The 13173-nt window shown below is 39.7% G+C and overlaps 1 protein-coding gene across 4 annotated transcripts in view; it reads left to right on the top strand.

The window, feature by feature from the left end:
• Window positions 1-13173, top strand: part of LOC137233768 (CCAAT/enhancer-binding protein-like) — a 463673-nt gene that overhangs the window by 299459 nt on the left and 151041 nt on the right. For all 4 annotated transcript variants that reach the window (XM_067757121.1, XM_067757126.1, XM_067757123.1 and 1 more), the window contains one exon: window positions 3258-3377. The gene's annotated coding sequence lies outside the window, so the exon portion shown is untranslated. The remainder of the gene's footprint in view (window positions 1-3257; window positions 3378-13173) is intronic.

Below are 13173 nucleotides of genomic sequence, written 5' to 3'. Positions count from 1 at the left end.
ATAGGCGCTTAGCCCCCTAAGCGCTCTTTGCTATTTCGTAACATTCACGCCAGTTATCCCTGTCATAAAATATGCAGCATGTGCAGCTTTAGGCTGAGGAAACTGAACACATGGTCTCAGTGCAACCATACTGAAATTCTTGACAGATTCTCCATACCAGAATGGACATATTTCAGCAAAACACAAACCAACTTTAACAAGAGATACGAGATATTAATCCCTGAGACGGAACAGTGGGTGAATGACCCAGATTGGCCCACTGACAGCATTCAGATCTACACAGATGGATCTAAACTGGATAACAGGGTCGGAGGGGGTGTCCATTCGGAACTATTGGACATACAAAGATCTCTCAGAAACTCATTAAATTTTTTTCAGACAGTCAAGCAGCGCTGAAAGCCCTTGACTCTGTCACAACTAATTCTGAAACTGTAGTAGGCTGTCGCAGATCAATTAACGTGATGGCTGAGCAGTTTACTCTTCATCTGGTATGGGTTCCGGACGTAAGGGCACACCAGGTAATGAGATAGCAGATGAGCTTGCAAGAAAGGGTACTTCCCTTCCACTTTCGCAATCCTGGAAGAGGTCTCCACCTGCAAGCTCAAGATAAAGGAGGCTCTACTGATGGAAGCCGAAGGCAGACGGAAGCATTATGATAGATGCTACACGGAAAAACTCACATGGCCGGAATGGAATGAGAAGAGATCGCGAGAGCTTCTGACCCTCCTTAAGAGGGATCTTTCCTTAGTTGTAGGACTTCTCACTGGTCACGTTTGTATTGGACCGCATGCGGAAAGGATTGGCGCTCCACTTAATGATTATTGTAGAAGTTGCGGCAACGAAAAAGAGCATGAAACTGTTAGGCATCTACTCTGCGAATGTCCAGCGCTCGGTAAAAGAACGTCACGCAACGTTTTAAGGGCAAGATGATTCTCGTAGATCTGACTGACATACAACGCTTAGTTAGCTTCACAAACTCAACGAAGTGGTTTGATTAGGAGAATAGGAACAAATCCGTGTGGTTTCACAATGGGCCTATAAAGACCTAAGTGTGCCGCTCTGATGCGCAGGCCAGCCCCTTAAACCTAACCTAACCTAACCTATCCCTGTTTCGCCATAACTGATGCCAATTGGTAGCACCAAGCGGTGTGAAGTCTTCTTCCACCTGTCCCTCCCAACACATTGGAGGTCTCCCCCTTGCTTTGCTTTCAAATTGGTTCCCAAATACGACGAAATGCTTCACAGACGCCAATGCGCCTATATTTTCTTGGATGAAAGCAAGTACCTCGTATTTTCCTCGTTTTTCCCCTTATTTATCTTATCTAGATAAGGCAGAACTTACTGCGCGTTTGTTCAGGCCAATCATATCAATATCATCAGCATACGCCTGTGATTAGACGCTCCTATGTCAGATTGTACCATCACGTTTTAGTTCTGCTACTGGAACGATCTTCTCCAGTATTATGTTAAAGAATTAGCATGAAATGGAGTCGCCTTGTCTGAAGCCTTATTTGCTTTCGAATGGAACGGAAAGTTCCTTTTCAATCCTTACGGAGCTGGTGGTGTTGATCAACGTAATTTGCAAAACTTTGCAGGGAACTTAAATTCAGACATAGCAGCTTACAAGCAACTTATTTCCGCGCTATCAAAGGCTGATTTGAAGTCGAAGAAACAATGGCGAATAACGATTCTCTTATTGTGAGTCTTCTCCAGGATCTGGCGTATCGTGGAGATCAGATCGATAGTAGATTTACCAGTTTGTTGGCTATGAGCTTAAGTATTTCCCACAGTACGCCAGATAGACTTAAACGCGATATTAAACAGTCTGATTCCACATTAATTGTACCAGTTTTCGGGATCGCATTTCTAATGGAATGGACAGAGTACACTTAACACACAATCGGACTTCGTTATAATCGGGTGCCGGAACGTGTTTTCCATTATCGGCGATTGGAATATCAGGTTCGTCTTTTGCCTTGCTAACTAGTAATGAGGAGACGTGTTCCATCCAAAACTTACGCACACTCTGTACGCCAATTACCAGGTTCCTGCCGGAATCTTACCCGGTAAGGAAACTTGCCGTCATCCGACGGACTTTTTGATAGACTTTTCGGGCACTAATCCGCATACAGTCCAAAATAACGCGGAGACAGTCTCAGATGTTTTGGAAACAATCCCCATGGTCGCAAAATGGTCCCAAAATGTTGATCTGATCTTGAAAGGAATCCCTAAATTAAGCTCGAAATGATTCCCAAATTAATCCCGGAAGGTATACCGAAAGAGAACCCGTTGACTGGAAGAGAAGCTCGGCCTAAATACCGTTGAAGGTGTATGGCGCCAAGTTTTTTTTTTACCAGGAGGATGATAGAAGCTCTCAGCTCTAACTCTTTAGAAAGTATATAAGTAATATAATAGAGATGCTATGTTCTCCATTACTAAGCACCAAGGTCAAGATGCTAGACCCCCGTGTAAGTCATGCTATGTGAAGAAGACGCTTTGACCCAGAATGGTGCTGAGAAATAAGTGCAGTATGGTTAGGAGTTGTTAGGAGAATTGTCTAGCATGCCATGCCTTTTTTTGCGGTACTGCTCAGCCAACGCCTAGGCGGTTAATGCCAGTTAGCGATTAATCCTCTAGCAATGCATAACAAGAGAGATATTAAGAAATTACATGGGAAAAGAATTTGATGTCTTACTGAGCGAGGCTGGGTCTTTGATCGGATGCTGGAATCATTTCTAGCAAGGAATGCCCTCTAGTGTTGGTTATAGTGTAAATTATCCTCCCAGTCTCTCCCAATCTCTTTTAACTTCAAATGCGCCTACAGCTATAATAGAATTCGCCCGAAATATCGGCCATAGCACTCCTTTCACTGTGACTTTACTACTGGAACGCGCTCCGTTCCATGACCTGCTGCCGTTGCAAACCTTCCACTGCTTGCTGCGATAGTTTCTTGCCATCTTTGGAGTAGTCTCCAGGTTATCTCGTTCTCTTACTCACATTATAAGACATCGCATATGAACTTTTAGTATTTTTAATATTTTTTCGTTACATCTACACAACATTCTTATACCTCTCAGGTATGCCACAATCTTACAAATAATCCCATCTAAGCCATAAAGCTGTTTGCAGTATACTCTGAGGCTGAGTGCATTTGTTAATATAAGAGACGTGTAACTAAACATAGCAAACTTTTAGGCGCTTATGATATTTTTTAGACACTTTTGTTATATCTTACCAAACCCTTGCATTTTTTTCAGGAACGAGAGATCTGAAGCTAATCCATTAGTTACAGTAGATACGGAATGTGTACTAGCAGCTGGGATCAATTGTTACGAAATTGCAACAGTGTTGCTCTACTACAGTACGTTATCGTAAAGGTGAGTAACTAAAAAATAAAAATAATACAAAAATACCTCCTACCACACCCGACTTCGCAGAAATGCCAACTCTTTGTTGCAAAAAAAAAAAAATTAATGCTAAAGGAAATCGGAGCAAGTGCAGTATACGGACAATGCTGATATAAAAAAACGAAAAATTGAGATCGATACGTATTAATAAAAGATACATAACGATATATTTTTTTTGTTGGGCAAACAACAACAACAAAAGTTATTAAAGGTCAAAGTTCATAATAAGCTTTTTTTTAAATCTAAATTACTTCTAAAGTATTGAACCGATTATCAACGTCGTTTGATAGGTATTTCCAATACATTTCATTTGATGTATATCTTAAGTATATAACTGCAAAGAATTTCCTGAAATAATATAATTTTTTAAAAAACATATCAAAATTTTTAAAAACTTAATTTTTTTAAATTTAATTGCTGTATTAAATATATGAAAATATAGTTTGGTAGATGGGAAATAATTTAAGCTTTCATTTAAAATTATATATAATATCCTTAGTCCCATCAATGCAATACCAACTGTCCTATTCCTGGTATACCAAAACTTAATTTTGGGCAAATTAACAGTAATTCTGCGCAGAACACCTGGTATTTGTTTCCTTTATTTGCAGAACACCTTTCCGAGTTGGCGGCCTTCGGCCGCCCTTATTTAAATATCCCTGGGCTACGCCATGCCAAGTCCGGGTGGTTGCCTGAACCGTGGAAACATGCCACGGTACGCACTCTTTTGCGCGTTTTTAGGTACAGCCTAATAAAGTTACCACAACCATGTTTTGAAAATGGCAATAAGACCATATTGGCTTTATTTCCATTAGCAATTGGAAATAAGGCCATATGGCTTTATTTCTCAAACTGATTGGAAATAAAGCCGTATGGCGTTATTGCGTATGGCTTTATTGCACCCCACCGTCATCCACAGTATTTCTGCGCAGAATACTTTCATACATACATAGCCCCTTAAAAAATAAGTATTTATTTTGTAACTTACGTTTAACTCACGCCGACATATCGACCTCATAATCATCTTCATCTTCCTCCTCTACAAGTCGTGGGTTGCATGGGTTGTAAAGGTTCCCAGCCATTTTAAAAAATGTTGTTAAAGGGTCAATATTAGTAGCCTTGAAATGCCGCAAAAAAATAAATTTTGCCAAATAGCCGCAAAACAATTGCTGTTTGCGGTGGAATTGGGGCATAAAGACCTTGGCATGCCTCCATAACCCTTCGATCATATTTGTATGCTGGCCAGTTTCGGGGTCTTTAAAGTTGAGCGAGTGGTCCACTTTAAAATGTACATAACCCTCATCCTGTAAGCTATCATACGCCTATAAACGATATACATAAATGTATATTTATAAATGAATGAAATATATAATTTTCAAATCAACGAACCTTCCAGAAATCGGACACAACTATACTACCGGGTAAAATCCATTCTTTTATGATTTGGAGCAAAGTATATTTGTCCCTTTTCTCCACAGGTATCATAAAACATCGGTTAGTTCCCCTCTCCACCCCACCGAACACCCATTGCCCTTCTACACGATGACCGCTGTGTTACTTCCGACGACCGAACTTACTTTCGTCGATTTCAACAATCAGCCCGTCCCCGCCAATCTTAGTCTTATTTATGATCATACCATCAGACACCACCTCGCGACAAAAGCTGCTCCAATCGACCGCCGTATGTTTTGTTATCGTGAGCTCATCCATAATGAAATCGAGGGTAGTGTTTATAATCCATAAATACGCGAAAGCTACCATTTTGAAAATGGGAAGCTTTGATTTATCGAAAAATGTGTTCTTTCTTAACGAGACTTTAACGTTACATCTACGTTCGCCCTTGCCGTTCTTGAGAGCACAACACCTAAATAATTTTAAAAATTAACTTGTTACATACACATAATCACATGCTAGCATATATAAGCTAACCTCCAAGAGTAACCGTCACCGCTATCAGCATTTTCAACTAACTTGAGAACATGTCCTGCACTACACAAATACTCGCCATCGCTGGGAACCAATCCCCACTCTTGCAGTGTATGCAGGGCTGACTCACTTATGGGACCACTTTCACAGCACTCAAATATTCGATAAATTTGCAACAACTTTATATTTGCCATAATAAATTGCACTTGTATTTAACAGTTTAAATTAACACTTTTCAATAAATTGAAATAACGGTTATTTTCCAAACATCTGTTAAGGTCCAGCTAATCTTCCAACCAACCTTATAGAAATCAATAAAATCGATTAATGGCGCCTTACCATAACGCCATATCGAATACATTTATTTCAATAAAATTGTTGGTTAACGCTATAGAAAATTAATTTAAGATTTAAATACCAACGTATTAACGAAATATACATACACATACATGTGGGATTGCATGCCTTAACGTGATGTCCCTAAACGTGCCATAAGGTACGATCCTGCAAATACGCTAATATGCAACCTTGCACAACAACCCTTTCTTGACGAACGACAACAAAACGAGGACAGCATCAGCGACATTGACGAACGATGACACAGTTGCTGTTTAAATACGAGACTACACGGACCGCTTAATTATAAAATATAGTTCTCATAAGTAACCTATTTAACTATTGAATTTAATCAAATAAATTTGCTAAAATTAACCAGTCGCGTGTTTCTTTTATTTGGAATCCTACAAATGGTGTCAGGCGTGGATCGAATTCCTGCCTAGTGAACTCGATTGTTTAACCAAAAATTGCGAACGCTTTGAGTACCTACCTAATAAAATAAGTGCGATTTTGTGAAAATTTTAATATTTAAAGTGCTACACATCGAGCGAGTGTATGCGAACAAAACATGTAAATGTGCACATTTATTGAAAATTTAAATTCAAAAGAAAGAAAAATCAATATTATACCATAGATAAAAAGACAAATTACATTTGTGAATAATTTTCATTTGGGTATGAAGGAAGGCGTCCCAAAAGTCTCAAAAAAAAACAAAAATCATTTTAAAATTTTCGGTTGCTGTACTCTTGAACAAGCGTAGCGTGATATCCGTTAGTTAAAAGCACCGCTATCCGAAGCTATTCCAACGCCAAGTCGACAATAGGAGAAGCAGCGAAGCCATTAGAACACGGACGAACTGGGTCATATCGTTGCTGGACTGCAAGACATATACATATATAAACGTAATTTTGAAAGAGTGAGTGCGAGCATTTGGCGAAAGCGTCGAAATAAATGCGAAAGAAGGAAAATACATTATTTTGGAAGAGTGGTTGAAAGCATTTGGCGAAAGCGTCGAGATAAATGCGAACGAACAAGAAGTAAGCGAATTTGAGTAAAGTAACGCTGCGCAGATGCGTTACTGGCTGATACAAGTGCAAGGGCGAGTACGAGCAAGAGTACCGGTTTAATAACGAAAGACAGTGGCGGACGAAGACAAAAGAAAAGCAAATAATACGAGCAAGAGTACGAATAGCGAAAGGCTAAAAGCGAACAGCAATAGGAAACCGTCGTGAGTAAAATTTTAAATTTAATTTGTATGTAGGTGCGTGTTGTAAAAAGCAAGAAGAGCAAGTAGAAGCAAAAATGTGTGAAATTTAAGCAAAATTGTAATAAAAGCAACAAGAGATAAATGTGAGCGTAGAAGCATGCATACGTGTAATTAAATCGAAATTGTAGTTGGAAGAAAGGTTGCTAAATTAAACAAATTGGTATCAAAACATAAATAAATGATCTACATATGTTTTAAGAAGTTGAAAAGAAACGAAGTGTAATGAAAAGAAAAAGCAAAGCAAAATTTATGTGAATACAAGATGTATATCTGAAATCTCAGGTTAAAGAAAGGTGAAAGATATCGAATGTGTAAGCAAAGGCAAAGAAGAATTTGGTTGAAGAATAGTGGGTGTTAAAATAGAAAGAAGCTGGAAAGAAAAGCTAGTAAAGAAACATTGAATGTGTTAACCAAAACAAAACAGATAAAAACGGATGCATACATTTGTAAGTAATTGAAATAATAATATTGAAGTTTGAATGCAAAGTAGTTTTCGATAAAAGAAAAGGGTAAATAAAATATGAAAACACATAACGACTAATTGTTATAAGAATTACTTTCTTTATAAAAACATTTTAAGAATATAGATAAGTAAGAGAATATTTGAATCGACATTAGCGATTGTTAAAGTAAACCTAACACTTTATTTAAAATATACATATATGTATATATATCTATATAGCTCTGTGTTATAAGAAATTAGTGTACACTGTAAGCTCGACATGGACAGGGAACAAATTCTAGCACTGACAGTGAATGGTCTAAAAGAAACTTTGGTAGCTCTAGGTATTTCAACCATCGGGCGCAAAGCTACACTGCAGGATCGTCTTTGTGAGCACTATGGCCTGACAATCGATGACGACGATGGGTCTGAAAGCGATAGTGGCTCATTTCAAAGTGGCGTGCAGCGGACGGAGGTGGTTGGTCGTCCGGCTTTCACATTGCGCGATATCGAAAGTTCTCTTGTATCATTTAGTGGTATCGGCTATCCCTCAGTTGAGGAATGGCTGGATGATTTTGAGAATAATGCTACAGCTGTGCAGTGGAGCGATTTACAAAAGTTTATTTATGGGAAGCAGCTTCTGAAGGGCGCAGCTAAAATTTTTGTACGCAGCCAACGTAGAATCAGTAGTTGGTGTATGCTTAAGGAAGCATTAAAGAAAGAGTTTGGGGTTATTGTATCTTCAATCGAGGTACATCGAGAGCTTAGGAATCGGCGAAAACGTGTCAACGAGGACTACCGGGAGTACTTTTATAGCCTTATGGAAATAGGTAGGCCCATCAATATCGATGACAGGAGCCTGATTGAGTATTTTATTGAGGGTATCCCTGACTCTAGGGCAGGAAAGTCTAATTTGTATCAGGCCAGGACCATCGTAGAATTGAAAGCTCAGATTCTAATATACGAAAAGATACGATCAGGGCGTCAAGTAGTTACAAGTGTTTCGCAGAGTAAGCGCGAAGATTCGAATAAAAGCATCAGCAAAACACAAGGAACTGATTCTAAGAAATGTTATCGATGTGGAGAGGGAGGCCATTTAGCTAGCGGGTGTCAACGCCAGCGAAAGTCGACGTGTTTTGGGTGCAACCAACCTGGCCATCGCATTGCTGATTGTCCAAACAAAGAAGCTAAGGTCAAGCAGGAGGTGCCTCGCGTCAATACTTTAGAATCGGTGCGTGCTTCATCCTCTATAGGATGTGTTATTTTTAAAGATCTGACAATAAATAATTTCACATTTTCGGCGTTGCTGGATACAGGGTGCGACCTGTGTCTCTTGAGATACGACGTTCTCTTGATGCTAGGAGATATTGACTTATCCAGGGAACGACACCAGTTAAGAGGCATAGGCAATAGTGTTCTTCATACAGTTGGCGGATTCAATATCAAATTAAAAGCAGATGACGTCGAACTAGATGTAACATTTCACGTCGTCCGTGAGCGAGACATTGTGTATCAGGCAATCATTGGCAACAACGTTTTGAAACAGGTTGACTTGATTGTTTCGGAAGACATAGTCGAGTTTAAGGCGAAAGGTAAGTTGAAACCAACTGAGTCTCCTGGGTTGAGGGAGCCAGAGTTAGAGATGTGTGTATTGCAGGAGTTTAAAGACTTGTCGTTATCAATCGATGTAAAACCTAAAAACGAAGTAAATATTAACCTATCCCACCTAAACAGCGCGCAAGCTAAAGAAATTGAAACTGCTGTGAAAGGTTATTCGCCGATGAAGCATCAGGAATCCCTAGTTGTGATGAAAATTTGTTTAACTGATGATAGTCCTGTTTTTCAAGGACCACGTCGAATGTCATACTCTGACAGGTGCATCGTTGACAATCAAGTTGCGGAGTGGCTAAGGGAAGGCATTATCCAACCCAGTGCCTCAGAGTATGCATCGCCAATTGTCCTTGTACCGAAAAAGGACGGTAGTAAGAGATTGTGCTGCGATTATCGTCGTCTTAATGAGAAGATAATCAAAGACAATTTTCCCATGCCGCTCATGGATGATGTGATCGAGAGGCTGCAAAGTGCACGCGTATTCACAACCTTAGATTTGAGAAATGGTTTCTTCCACGTCCCAATCGAACCAGCATCCAGGAAATACACTTCGTTTGTTACCCACCAAGGACAATTCGAATTTTTGTATGTTCCCTTTGGAATTTCGAATTCTCCTGCTGTATTTACCAGATACATTTACGCCGTGTTTAGGGATCTTGTTGGGAATAACACTGTAGTAACATACATGGATGATCTTATCATTCCCTCTAAGGATGTGGATCAGGGGATAATAAAGCTGAAGGCAGTTTTAGATCGGGCAGCACAGTTTAATTTGCGCATTAAGTGGGAAAAATGTCAATTTCTCAAGACAAAAGTAGACTTCTTAGGGTATATAGTGGAGGGAGGTACGATAAGACCATCAGAAGGTAAAACCGAAGCAGTAAAGACATTTCCGATCCCAAATGACAAAAAAGCATTGCAAAGGTTCCTCGGTTTAACGTCTTATTTCCGCCGATTTATTGAAGGGTATGCAATGATCGCCAAACCATTGTCTGACCTTTTGCGTAAGGACGCCAAATTTGTTTTTGGGGAATGTCAACAGGCCGCGTTTCAGCAGCTGAAGGTAGCATTGATCAGTGCACCGGTTTTGAAACTTTATAACGCGAAGGCCTTTACTGAGGTTCATACTGACGCGTCTATGTATGGGTACGGAGGAGTACTCCTACAGAGAGACAGTGAAGACCAGCTATTCCATCCGGTCCAGTATATGAGCCGAAAGACAAAACCGGTTGAGGAGAAGTACCACTCATATGAGCTGGAAGTGCTAGCTATAGTGGAAGCTCTCAAGAAATGGCGGGTATATTTGATGGGAATTCACTTCAAGATTGTCACGGATTGCAACGCGTTCACCATGACAATGAAGAAAAAGGACGTGCCTCTAAGGGTAACTCGTTGGGCAATGATGTTACAGGATTACGATTACGAGATCGAGCATCGTAGTGGCACCAAAATGCGTCACGTTGACGCGTTAAGTAGGGTAGCCTGTTTGATGCTAGAGGATTCATTAATCCATAGACTCAAACAAGCTCAGCAGCAGGATGAATGGATTCGAGCGATTTGTAAGGTCTTGGAGAGAGAGACGTTCGAAGATTTCTTTATGAAGCACAACCTCTTGTATAAGGATATTGTAAAGGAATTTATAGTAGTACCCTCGGTTATGGAAGAAGAGATAATAAGAACAGCACACAAGCAGGGGCATTTCTCAATAAAGAAAACCCAAGACGCTGTTGAGAAAAACTTTTTCATACCACAGCTTAACTCAAAAATATGCAAAATCGTAAGGAGTTGTGTAGAATGCATTGCTACTGACGCGAAGGCTGGGAGGAAAGAAGGTCTGCTGAATCCCATAGATAAAGAGACCCGTCCTCTAAGCACTTACCATATCGACCATGTAGGGCCCATGGAGCCAACAAAGAAGGCCTACAATTATATTTTGGTTGTGGTGGATGCCTTTTCCAAATTTGTGTGGTTGTACCCAACCAAAAATACTGGTGCTGAAGCTGTCGTTGACCGTCTTTCCAAACAGGCAGCGAATTTCGGGAATCCTAGGCGTATAATAACAGACCGTGGAGCCGCTTTCACAGGTAACCTCTTTAAAGGATACTGCGAAAAAGAAGGTATTGAGCATTTATTAATAGCAACGGGAGTTCCGAGGGGAAATGGCCAAGTCGAGCGGATGCACCAAATAGTTGTGCCAATGTTGTCAAAGTTGTGCGCGGAGGAGCCGAAATGCTGGTATAAGCACATAGAAAGAGTTCAGCAGGCCATAAATAACACTCCAACGCGTAGTACAAAGTTTTCACCTTTTAAAATATTGACGGGGTGTGATATGAGGGTAACCGGGTTGTCGGAATTAAATGAGTTTTTACAGAATGCAGCTTTCGATGAGCTAAATTTAGAACGTGAAACTATACGAGAACAGGCCAAAGAAAATATTGCGTTGATTCAGAAAGAAAATAAACGTAGCTACGATACTAAAAGAAAAGAAGCAGTGAGGTACAAACAAAACGAGTTAGTTGCCATCAAGCGCACTCAATTTGGGAGTTGCCTTCGGTTAAGGCCGAAGTACCTTGGCCCTTACAAGATTGTGAAAGTTCTGGCTCATGCTCGCTACGAGGTAGAAAAGGTTGGTGAAGGTGAAGGTCCGGGACGAACGACCACAGTCGCCGAATTTATGAAAAAGTGGGACCCATCGTTCGAGCCGAACGATTAGTCAGAATGGCCGAATGTGGGATTGCATGCCTTAACGTGATGTCCCTAAACGTGCCATAAGGTACGATCCTGCAAATACGCTAATATGCAACCTTGCACAACAACCCTTTCTTGACGAACGACAACAAAACGAGGACAGCATCAGCGACATTGACGAACGATGACACAGTTGCTGTTTAAATACGAGACTACACGGACCGCTTAATTATAAAATATAGTTCTCATAAGTAACCTATTTAACTATTGAGTTTAATCAAATAAATTTGCTAAAATTAACCAGTCGCGTGTTTCTTTTATTTGGAATCCTACATACATACAAATAAATATGCGTAATTTACTTAGTAAATATAGCACTTTTAATCATCGAATTTTGTAAGTATTTTACGGGATAGGAATACAAGCAGCATATCATATGAAAGGTAATTCTACTGCCTATACAATGAAAAAAAATCTTGCAAATCTGTTCGATACTTAAAGAGAAATTTAGATTTAAAAAATGCTTCATATGAACTTTGACCCTTAATAACTCCTGTTATTGTCATTTGCCCACAAAAAAAATTGTGTAGTTATACTCACCTTGACCATCTCTATCAATCCCCATACTTCTTTTTTTGATTTTGGAATTGTCCGTATACTGCACTTAAGCCAGGAAATCTATTGCAATTAAATGGCAATAAATTTATCAAATAAAGGGGAAAATGAACTTTTGTTTCGGAATTGCTACATGCTCATCAATATCAATCAGCAAATCAAATAAAACACAAATTTCAAAAAAGTACAACAGGGTGTAACAATGTCATGTGATAAGTTGTCAAGTGATGAAATCATATGATGTCATGTGTTTGAGGTTGCCGAAATAAAAATACAATGCGCTTGCGCATGCAATACCCATGTTTACAGCTCAATGGCGCCAAAAATTGTGTAGCTTATTGAGGATGTTGAAAACCTGACAAAAGCAAACAATGTAGGCGCAAAAAGAAGTACCGCGCGCTTCAACACTGCATTAAAAGCAAAATTATTAGCTACCAAAGTTAGCAATTACAAGATCGACGAAATATGCGAGCGCGACAAGGAAGTGAAGCGCAAAACGCATTTAACTAACTGAAAAAATCAATGTTGCATGGTAATTTTTTATTTGTATAATCGTTCAACTCAAAAAAATGCTTGTTGCGCACGCCTCTGGGAAAAATTCAAATCAAATGAAATTAACTTGATTGCTGATTGGATATGCACGCTACATTGCAAGCGTTACAGCAGCGCACCGTCTCAAAATTCGCACACAAATACGCGTGCATACTTCTGTGCTATGTATATACAAAGTATACATTACTACATAGTTTAGTAGATTTTTCTATGTAACTTTCCTTCCGCTTATCAGCTATGCCAAATCGCGTCGTTTGCATCGTATTTTAACCGAATTGCTGTCGCGCAGTCTCACATTCAACATTCAGTTGTGAATGACGCGGTCACCT

Source organism: Eurosta solidaginis, chromosome 5 (genome assembly GCF_040869045.1).
Source record: "Eurosta solidaginis isolate ZX-2024a chromosome 5, ASM4086904v1, whole genome shotgun sequence".
NCBI classification, from domain to species: Eukaryota; Metazoa; Arthropoda; class Insecta; order Diptera; family Tephritidae; genus Eurosta; species Eurosta solidaginis.
Note: the sequence above shows the minus strand (reverse complement) of the source record. Positions and strands in the feature narration are given on the sequence as shown.